This window comes from Macrotis lagotis, chromosome 4, assembly GCF_037893015.1.
Source record: "Macrotis lagotis isolate mMagLag1 chromosome 4, bilby.v1.9.chrom.fasta, whole genome shotgun sequence".
NCBI lineage: Eukaryota > Metazoa > Chordata > Mammalia > Peramelemorphia > Peramelidae > Macrotis > Macrotis lagotis.
Genome location: NC_133661.1, coordinates 219,770,689 through 219,781,946, shown reverse-complemented (window position 1 = coordinate 219,781,946; position 11,258 = coordinate 219,770,689). Strand labels below are relative to the sequence as shown.

Genomic DNA, 11,258 nt, shown 5'->3' with positions numbered 1-11,258 from the left:
AGATCATCATGTTTTTGTCCAGTTTGTAAAAAACAAACAGCTAATTAAATTTTTTCCCACAAATGCAAGGATATGGGGAGAAGAAAATTTCCTATTTATATCCATTAAGCCAAATACTATAGGAAGCAGGTACAATGAAGGAAGAATAGCAATTGGGGAGGTAATAGGAAAAAAGGTCATTAAAAAAATTAATAATAGAGCCAGTAATTAAAAATTTAGGGCCTCAAATGTTTATACATGAATGTCCAAATTTCATATTCACACCCTCAATTTTTAGACAATTATCAATAAGAGGAGCTAAAGATCCTAATGCAAAGAATCAGAATTAACCTTCAAAATGTCACTGAGGCTTTATAAGATGAAATACATGTCAAAAATGTAGCTCTGGAGAGGTCTGGCTCTGTTTCAAAAGAAACAAAACAGGTGATGAGGGATTAAGACATTGTCTAGTGTACACCTGTTGGGAAATCCAGAAACCAAAGATTGATAGAAAGGTAGAGAGTATTTTGGTAAAAATCAATGGAGGAGGGAGAAGAAACAATTTCAAAATGAATTGCAAAATATCTAGAAATAGGAACTAAATGGTGAGTCTGGGAAACAGATCACAAGCCTGGCAGAGACATGATAAAGTAACAATTAAACACTTTAATTTTTAATTATGCAGACATCTGTTGAAGCTCTCTTTTGTCTTTCTCTCCTTCCCTCTCTTTTCCTCTCTTTCCTCTCTTTCCCTCTCTTTCTCCCCCTTTGTGTTTCATCTCTTGTCTGTCTGTCTCTTTGTTTCTTCCTGCCAAAACAAAACAATAATTTATTTGCCTTAATGATAATTTGATCCTTCAAAAAAGCACTGGAATCAGGGGCAGCTAGGTGGATAGCTGGCACAGTGGGTAGAGCACCTTTGGGGTCGCTGAGTTCAAATGTGGCCTCAGATACTTAATAATTACCTAACTGTATGACCTTGGGCAAATCACTTAACTCCACTGCCTTGTTAAAAAAAAAAACAAAAAAACCAAAGCACAGAAATCAATAAAGGGGAATTCTATTTTGCATTCATTTTAACAGGTAAATACTAGTTGCAGTTGAAATGATGGGAATCTTGGGAGAATTGTCCACTCTCTTTTTGTCTTTATGATAGAAGAGAGGAAAACCAGGAACATTAAGTATATATATATATATATATATATATATATATATATATATATACACACATATATATATATATATATATATATATATATATATATATATGCTACATTTGGAGAAAGATATTTGAAAGTGTTTTAAGATAGATGATCCTGGGAACATGCCAGAATAAGGCAGAAAATTACCTGACTTTCCCAAAATCCCCCTCCACAAAAATTAAAATAGTACCTTAGAACTTCAGAGCAGCAGAAATAATGAAAAGTCAGGTTTAAAGCAGTTGCCCAGTCTAGAAATTTGGAATTATGCTAGGAAAAAAAAAATCTAACCTCCAGGGTTGGTAGTTTGACCTGATTGAAGTTCAGATAGTTCTGAGCAGATATCCCCAAATCAATAAACAAGTCTGGCAGCCAGCCTTGGTAGTAGCAGACTTAACTTTTGGAACTTTTACCCCATAGACAATTTGAAGGTCACATGGTCAAGGGAAGATAATAAGGCCTGCCACTGGAACTGGAATGTAGTAGAGATTGGTGCACTGATCAGACTCTGTCCCAGGTTATAGGTAGGTGATGGAGTGAATACTTTCTGGTAAATACAGTTGGAAAGGGGCATTTTGTCTCTGATCACTTGAAAGAGGGAGAATTCCTGGTTTTTCTTGCAGGGTATAGAAGAGAGCTGAAGCTTGCCAGCCCAGTGGGGGTGGGGATGGGGGGATTATAGAGATAAACAATATTCGTGGTAAGAGCATTTGCTGGAACTTAGATTGAGGCTCAGGGACAGAGAGGAATTTTTGAGGTCAGGTCTTCAAATAGAGCTCAGAAAACAAAAGCATGAAAAACCTGAAGTATTAAACATTATCTCAAAATCTCAAAACTAGAGCAGACTCTAACAGTTAACAGCCAAAATATTAGGTGCTTAAAAAAGATGAGTGAACCCCCCCAAAAAAAGAAAGATAAGGAAAGAAAGAAAGAAAAAAGAAAAAAGGAAGGAAGAAGGAAGGAAGAAAGAAAGAAGAAAAAGGAAGGAAGAAAGAAAAAAGAAAGAAAAAATAAAAGGATATGTATATATTCTAAATTATTTAAACCAGCACTGTTTGTGATAGCAAAAGAACTGGATATTGTGGAGATGACCATTAATTGGAGAAAGACTGAAGAAATTGTGGTATATTATTGTGATGGAATGTTTCTGTGTTGTAAGAAATGATGACGGGGCGGCTAGGTGATGCAGTGGACAGAGCACCTGCCTTGGAGTCAGGAGTACCTGGGTTCAAATCTGACCTCAGACACTTAATAATTACCTAGCCCTGTGGCCTTGGGCAAGCCACTTAACCCCATTTGCCTTGCAAAAACCTAAAAAAAAAATGATGAGTTTTATGATCTTAAAAAACATGAATAGACTTCCACAAAATAATGAAAAAAATTAATTGTTAAAAAAATATTGTTTATAGTAACTGAAAATTTGTTTTAAGAGCAACTTTGAGTGAATAAGTCATTTTAACTATTTAAACACTCAAATTAACTACCAAGGACATATCAAGGAAAATGTTATCTGCATCTGGAGAAACAAGATGGAATGATTTCACATATTTGTATATATACAGATATGTATATATACATATACACATACATGCAAGCATACACATACACATATACAAATATACACACGATAAAATGTATATATATATATATATATACATATATATACAAATATATATGATGAGGGAGAGAGAGAGAGAGAGAGAGAGTTTAACGGTAGCCATTGCTAGGGTGGGGAGGAGAAAAAAGGGAAAAAAAGAAAAAATGTGATAATTTTATCATGTATTAAAAGGAATAGCAAGTTGTACATAAAAGATTTGCAGTCTCCTGTGCAATAATTTTTAAAAATTATACTCTGTTATAGGAATGTTAATTTAATGCTATAAATTAAAAACACTAAATATTTTTAAAAAAATTTTTTTTCTTTGACAGATGATCTGGGGTTGAATTGAATGACTGAGTGATGCTAAAAAAAATAAAATAAAATTGCATTGGGAGAGGTAAAATGAAACAATTATCTTATATCAAAGAGGTACAAATGGAAGAACTGTTATAATGCAGTGCAGGAGAAGTTGAGGCCTAGTAGTACTAGATCCATATTCTTATCAAAAGTGGATTAAAGAGAGAATAATATATATATATATATCAAGAAGGGTATAAAAGTCTTGACTTTCAGAGAAATAAGGTGAGATGATAAGATAAGGGAGATGAGTGTGCAGATTAAGAAATAAAAGATTAAGTAAAAGAGATAAAGGAGGGATTCTAAAGGATGGGTAGTTTGAGAAATCAGAAGACAAAAAGAGAGGATAAGGGAGGGATTCTTAGAAGAGGTTTGTCTATATCCCCAAAACATCCAAAAATGGGGGGAAAAGGACCCACAGGTACAAAAAATATTTATAGCTGCACTTTTTTTTCTTTTTGCAAGGCAATCTGGTTAAGTGATTTGCCCAAGGCCACACAGCTAGGTAATTATTAAGTATCTAAGACTGGATTTGAACTCAGGTATTCCTGACCCCAGGGCTGGTGCTCTATCCACCTAGCCACCCTATAGCTGCTCTTTTTTTGGCTAAGACTTGAAAATTGATGGGATGGGGAATGGTTAAGCAAGTTCTGTTTTAATGATTGTAATGAATATTATTGTGCTACAATAACTAGTCAGTTGATTTCAGAAAATCCTGGAAAGAATTACATAAACTGATGCATAAGTGAATAGAACTAGGAGGAATGTTGCAACAGCAATATTGTTCAATAAAGAACCGTGAATGACTTAGCTATTCTCAGCAATATAATGATCTAAGACAATACTAAAGAACTAATGATGAAGGATACTTATTTTTTACCTCCAGAGACAGAATTGGTATTGCTTGAATACAGATTGAAGTTTGCCATTTTTTCACTTTCTTTTTCTTTCATTTTTATTTTCTTGTACAAAATAACTAATTTAGAAACATTTCACATAATCGCAGTTGTATAATCTTACTATTCCCAGGGAGGAGGGAAATGAGGGGAAAGTTAGAATCTGGAATTCAATACTTTATTTTTTTTTTAGGTTTTTTGCAAGGCAAATGGGGTCAAGTGGCTTGCCCAAGGCCACAGGGCTAGGTAATTATTAAGTGTCTGAGACCAGATTTGAATCCAGGTACTCCTGACTCCAAGGCCGGTGCTTTATCTACTACACCACCTAGCCACCCCAACTACGCCACCTAGCCGCCCCCCAGAATTCAATACTTTAAATAAAAAATGTTAAAATGTTTTAAAATGTTCAAATGTGGGGCCGCTAGGTGGTGCAGTGGATAGAGCACTGGTCCTGGAGTCAGGAGTACCTGAGTTCAAATCCGACCTCAGACACTTAATAAATACCTGGTTGTGTGGCCTTGGGCAAGGCACTTGACCCCATTTGCCTTGCAAAAACCTAAACAAAAAATGTTAAAATGTTTAAATAAAAATAAAAAAAAATAAATTTCACCTTGGATGACAGAGATGCAATGATTTCAGGAAATACCTAGATTTTATTTTAAAACTTACAAAAGTACTTTACTCACAATCACCAACTGATAAAGGGAATGTACTTACCATCATTTTATAAATGATGTAACCATAAGACCTAGGAGAACAGAAAGGTTTAAATGATTCCCTGTATTGTCAGAACTAGTAAACAAATACAGGTCTCTTGAAGGCAAGGTAAGAGAAAAAGAGATAAAAAGTTAATGATAGAAAGGGAAAGGTTTTTTTTTAGATTTTTTTTTGAAAGGAAAATGGGGTCAAGTGCCTTGCCCAAGGCCACACAGCCAGGTAATTATTAAGTGTCTGAGGCCGGATTTGAAGTCAGGTACTCCTGACTCCAGGGCCTGTGCTCTATCCACTGCACCACCTAGCCGCCCCTAAAGTTTTTTTTTTTAATAAAAGGGGGTGGGATATCAAAGTCAAGTTAGCTACTTCAAAAAATTATGGTTATTTAAATCTATCTTTTTGTAATTAGACTTTGTTCTCCCACTTATCCAAGTCATACTTAATTTTTTTTTAAATTACAGTTTCCATACATTTAAGAAAATGCTTGGGGCAGCTAGGTGGTTGCAGTGGATAGAGCACCGACTCTAGAGTCAGGAGTACCTGGGTTCAAATCCGACCTCAGACACTTAATAATTACCTAGCTGTGTGGCCTTGGGTAAGCCACTTAACCCCATTGCCTAGCAAAAACTAAAAAAGAAAAAAAAAAGAAAGAAAGAAAATGCTTGAGGGGAAAAAAAGGACAAAATAATGAATTTCTAAAGGGAATTGTGTCACACCATAACCTGATACTAGAGTTTAAGGTTGGAATGTATAACAGTCTGGATCTATAAATTAGGAAACAGTACAAGGGAGATTAAGTGACTTGCTAAAAAGAAGAATATTATAGACATGGGACTATTTAGAGATGAGAGGTAAAAGGTTTCCTGTAGGAAACCACAAGTAGGACAGTCTGTATGTGAAAACTATCTCTTAGGAATCCTGGGATATTGTGAAAGCTTGTCAAGTCATTTTAGCTAAGGATTTATTGTATTCTAAGTTTTTAGGGAGATATATAGAAAGTAAGTGACACAATTGGGATTCTAATCCAAGACTTGCACCTCCAAGATCAAGGTACTTTTCACTACTATACAATGCTAAAAGATGGTAATTATATATATTTGGGTGGGAAAGCATGAGATGATTCTCTTTGAAATTATATCACATCTATACTTTCTGCTTAAAAAGTCAACCTTAGTGGTCAGGGAGAGTTGATTTCATTAATCAACTTTGATTCAAGTTAGGAGGACAAGTCTAAAAGCAGGGTTATAGTGTTAAATGTTTAACAAATCACTCACAGGGTAAGGAGAATATAACTAACAGACTTTTAAGTGTAATCTCATAATTAACATTTTCTCCATCACTTTCTCAGGACTAGTCAAACAATAAATTAAGCCCTGATTTGTAGCAATTGCCCATTTTCATGGGGTAAATTTGCCCTTTAAAAATACAATAGGGGCAGCTAGGTGGCCTAGTGGATAAAGCACTGGCCCTGGAGTCAGGAGTACCTGAGTTCAAATCCGGTCTCAGACACTTAATAATTACCTAGCTGTGTGGCCTTGGGCAAGCCACTTAACCTTGTTTGCCTTGCAAAAACCTAAAAAAAAAAAATACAATAATTACCTTTCTCAGAGCAGATAGACCCAATAAGTCAACTGGTTATATAGTTGACGTACTAACAACCTCTTATTTAGTGTCACTTGCCCATTCTCTGACCAAACATAAACCAATTCACCTCAATGATCAAGCCCTTTGTTTCTCTGCTGTAAAATGAGAAGGTTGAATTAGATTAGGATTCCTAACATTTTGGGGTATCTTGGACCTTTTGGGTAACCTGGGGGCAGTATATGGACTCCCCAGAATAATGTTTTGGTTTTTTTAGTTATTGAAAGAAATGAAAAATTTCAGTTAGAAGTTAGTGAAGATAGGGGCAGCTAGGTGGTGCAGTGGATAGAGCACCAGCCCTGGAATTAGGAGTACTTGAGTTCCAATCTGGCCTCAGACACTTAATAATTATCTAGCCTTGGGCAAGACACTGACCCCCGTTTGCCTTGGGAAAAAAAAACTCTAAAAAGAAAGACCTAAAAAAAGAAGTTAGTGAAGATAAAGATGAAATTTTTCCTCCCCATCTAGGTTAACAAACTCCTTGAAATTCATCTATAGAACTGTTGGAGGTACATGGAGCCCAGATTGAGAATTTTTGGACTAGATGAGGATTAAATTCCTTCAATTTTGATATTCTATTCAGAGGGATAAATTTTGATGGTTTAATAATTCAACTAAATATTTGATTTAGAAATTAAACCAATCAATTTCTGCAATTCTGCTTTAGCAAGGTAAGCTATTGGAAGACAATGAGAGGGATGGATAGGTGGGGTAGTGGATAAAGCACAGGCCTTGGAGTCAGGAGTACCAGGGTTCAAATCCAGTCTCAGACACTTAATAATTACCCAGCCCTGTGGCCTTGGGCAAGCCACTTAACTCCATTTGCCTTGCAAAAAACCTAAAAAAAAAAAAAACAAAGGCAATGAGACCAACAGCTAACAAGCAATCAATCATTAAGGACAGTTTTTTTCTTTTTTACCTTTTTATGTGTCTCTTGAACCTCCTGTTTGATGTACAAATTTTCTATTAAGCTCTGGTCTTTTAATCGGAAGTTGTTGGAAGTCTCCCATTTTGATAAATGACCATCTTTTCCCCTGGAAAAGAAGGCTCAGTTTTGCTGGAAAGCAGATTCTTGGCTGCATTCCAAGTTCCCTTGCTCTTTGGAATTCTCATTCCAGGCCCTTTAATCCCTTAATGTTGATGCAGCCAGGTTCTGTGTAATCCTTACTGTGATTCCTTGGTATTTAAATTGTTTCTTTCTAGCTTCTTGCAGAATTTTCTCTTTTATCTGATAGTTCTGGAATTTGGCCACAGAATTCCTTGGTATTTTCATTTTATACGATCTCTTTCCAGAGGGGATCAATGTATTCTTTCAATAATTCTTTTGCCCTCTGGTTCCATGATATCAGGGCAATTTTCCATCACTAAATCCTGTAATATTAAGTCCAGGCTTTTTTTCTCTTCAATGTTTTCAGTAAGGCCTATAATTCTCAAGTTGTCCCTCTTCGATTTATTCTCAAGGTCAGTGGTTTTGCTAATGAGGTATTTTACATTTTCTTCTAATTTTTCAATTTTTTGGTTTTGTTTAACAGACTCTTACTGTCTCTTGAAGTCATTAGTTTCTACAAACTCCATTCTTTTTTTTAAGAGAAGAGTTTTCCTCATTTACCTTTTGTAACTCAATTTCCAATTGGTCAATTCTATTTTTGTAAGAGTTTTCCATGTTGCAAGGTGTTAATTTTCTCTCCCAAGTTTTCCAATTGATTTTTTTTAGTTTTTTGCAAGGCAAATGGGGTTAAGTGGCTTGTCCAAGGCCACACAGCTAGGTAATTATTAAGTGTCTGAGACTGGATTTGAACCCAGGTACTCCTGACTCCAGGGCCTGTGCTTTATCCACTACGCCACCCCTTCCAATTGATTTTTAAAAGTCTTTCTCTGCTGGAGAGTAGGTCATATTCTCCTCAGATTCTAGGTCTCTCTGAGTTAGTGTTTTTTCCTTTCCAAGAATTTTTCTATGGACCCTCCTTTGTGCTGGTCTTTCTTCATTATCCTAAGGCCTTGTATTGGAGAGGGGCTGGTTCACAGAAGTTTGGTATTGGGATCCCTAGAGGCTTTACTCACTGAGTGTAATATCTCCAACTGGCCAGTAGGGGATGCTGATTTCTTTCTCTGAAGTGTCTGTGACCTTGATTGAGGCCCTCTCTCTTGGTCTGGAGGGAGTGGTTGAAGTTGTTGAATACTTTTATCTTTGATAAATGGTGGTCTCTATCCTGGGGTGAAGTAATCACTCTCCCTATTCTGCTGCTCGACCTTCCCTGGTGTAGAGGTCGGCTGTAATTGTGTTTGTTTTGGGAAGGGGCTTCAGCTGAAATGAAGGTACAATGCTGAGTTCCTCCTGACCAGAGGAGCCCAGGGATTGATGTCTGTAGCTCTCAGGCACTGGAACTTTCCCTCCAGCCCTGCTGGCAAGCTCCTGAGGGTCAGCACCATGACTAATGCCTCTGCTCCCTAGCTGGCCCAAGCCCCAATGGCTGACCAGGCTCTAGCCCTGCTGTTGATCAAGCTAGTCCCATTCTCAGGGCCTCAGGCTCCCACCCCATCGCTAATCAGGCTAATCCAAGGCTGATCCAGGCTCCCAGTTGCAGCAGTCCTAGGCTCCCATCAGAGTCCACCCTCTGCACCCAGACTCATCCACAATGGCAGAAGACAGATCCTGAGATGGATGTGCTTCTCTTGACTTTTCTTTCTGGGTTTTATAAATTGGATTTCTGTTAAGAGGTTTGTTTCATATCATATTTGAGGGAAGATCAAGTGACATTTAGCATTGTGCCTGTCTTCTCTCTGCCATCTTGGAAGGACAATTTTTTTGAAGAAATCTCAAGAAATTATTTTAGTGAAATTGTTTTAGATAATTCAAAGAAAGAAATTTCAAGTATTCAAAGTACATTATTATAATAAAACTATTTAGGAAGTCCAAATAAATGTTGACTAAAAATGTAAAATATTTTTTAAAAAAGATTGGAAAAATCAGTGTTGTCTATAAAAGTTCATCATATGTTTTAAATCAGCAAATTGCAGTAAAAAATACTTGGAAACAAACTAATGAAAAAGAAACTTTATTTTTTACAACTATTGTATTTTCCCCCTTGGCATATAGGAATTTTAATATCTATAATGCTGAGTCTGAGAGATCATCATCCATTCTATGCAAATGACATGTATTTAGTTCCAGGTTCCTCTTCCTTTTTCCTCTTCACGTCTTCTCTTCAAGTTGCCCCTAGTATCCTCATGAAAAGAGGATTGTTGTGTAGTTAATTTTGCAAGATAAATGGCTTCATAATCCTGAAGTTGGTGGACAAATCCAGCATTAGGAGAAATACAGAGCCTTTTCCCTTTCACAAGCATATATGCATCATTGAATTTCATTCTAAATGTTTCCATAACATATGCGATAACCAAGGAAGCACTTCTAGAAATGCCTGTATTTCCATGTACAAGTACTTTCCCTCCTGATTGCAAACTTCCATCAATAAATTCTTTACTCTTGGGGAAAAAGCGTGTTATGTTTTCAATTGGGTTATCTGCCATTTCCAAGACCAAATACTTCAAGAATTGTGGGAAGTTGAGTTTGATAAATTTAGTTTCAGATCTTTGCCTTATGCATAAGACATGGGTTATTCCAAGTTTTTGCAGGTCAGAAAGCTTATTTTTTGTGACAGAAGAATATGGACCAAGAAATAATCCAGGTACTATTTCCTGTGCCTCTCTTCTCTTGAAATAGGACCAAACAACAACATCTTCTTCTCTGCACAGTGGGAGGTTGGGAAACTCCATTGGCAAGAACTCCATTACCATCAGCAGGGATCTGGCTAGGGTCTTAGAGAGGTTCTGGTATCCCAATAAGTGAGTCCTCAGGCCAGTGATAACTGGAGCTTCAGCAACTCTACCTGAGGTCAGTGAGACTTTCATGCTATGTATACACTTGTCACCACTGAATTTCTCCTACTTCACCACCACTGGTTCATACCTAACCCCATTTGTTAACACCTAGCCCCACTGGTTAGCACCTTGATCTCACTGGTCCACACCTAACTCCAGTGTTTCACAGTTAGCCCCACTGATTCACATCTAACCCATCTGTTAGATGGTTCACACCTAACACCTTTTCCCTTCCTTTGATTGGATCAAAAGCAGCAAGTTTTACTCAGAGATGGCCTATGTTAAAATTGCATTTGGACCAAGAATGAGCAAAGGATATGAGGAGGCACTTCCCTTCTTTCTTTTCAGAGATGAGAGACTATGGGTATGTAATGTCTACAGATAATACCAACTCCCTGTGTTCATCAGTTTTGTTGAATTGTTTCCCCCTACTTTTTATTGATATTTTTATAAAGAATGACTCTCTCTGTAGTGAAAGGGGAGGTATATATTTAGAAAAGTAGGCGATGTAAAAACAAGAGATATCAAAAAATTTAATTTTTAATTGCATGGGGGCAAAGGAACAAAATACCAGTTGGAAGAGGAAGGTCACTTTCAGACATTTTGGTATTGCGTTTATCAGAAAGATCCTCTTGTTTAACTCATCTTGTGATAAGAAATAGTGCCATCTAGAGGTCTTCTGAACAAACTGCACAATGGACTTAGATGCAATTGCTTATCCTTCTTTGACCTTGAACTTTTCATCCCTAAACTTTGTGTCCATGACTTTCACCAAGAAAAAAAAAACTCTGTTGGAAATAGAACTGAGCTCCTATTAGATTTAAGTGTTATAAAATCAGGTCACGTAGATTTATTTAATTCCTAAATGACATATTGAGATGCCCTCTGTAGAAATGTTTACAGGTATTTTTGAAAGAATTATTTCCCCCTTGATAGATTCTCTACCTCACCTATGATAAGTTGCTATCAGGTTTTGTATCCAAATTCTTCTAC

General features: G+C 36.6%; 1 pseudogene; it reads right to left on the bottom strand.

Moving 5' to 3' along the window:
• Positions 1–9,548: 9,548 nt before the first annotated feature.
• On the bottom strand, positions 9,549–10,175 carry LOC141522861 (serine/threonine/tyrosine-interacting protein pseudogene; annotated as a pseudogene).
• Positions 10,176–11,258: the final 1,083 nt, after the last annotated feature.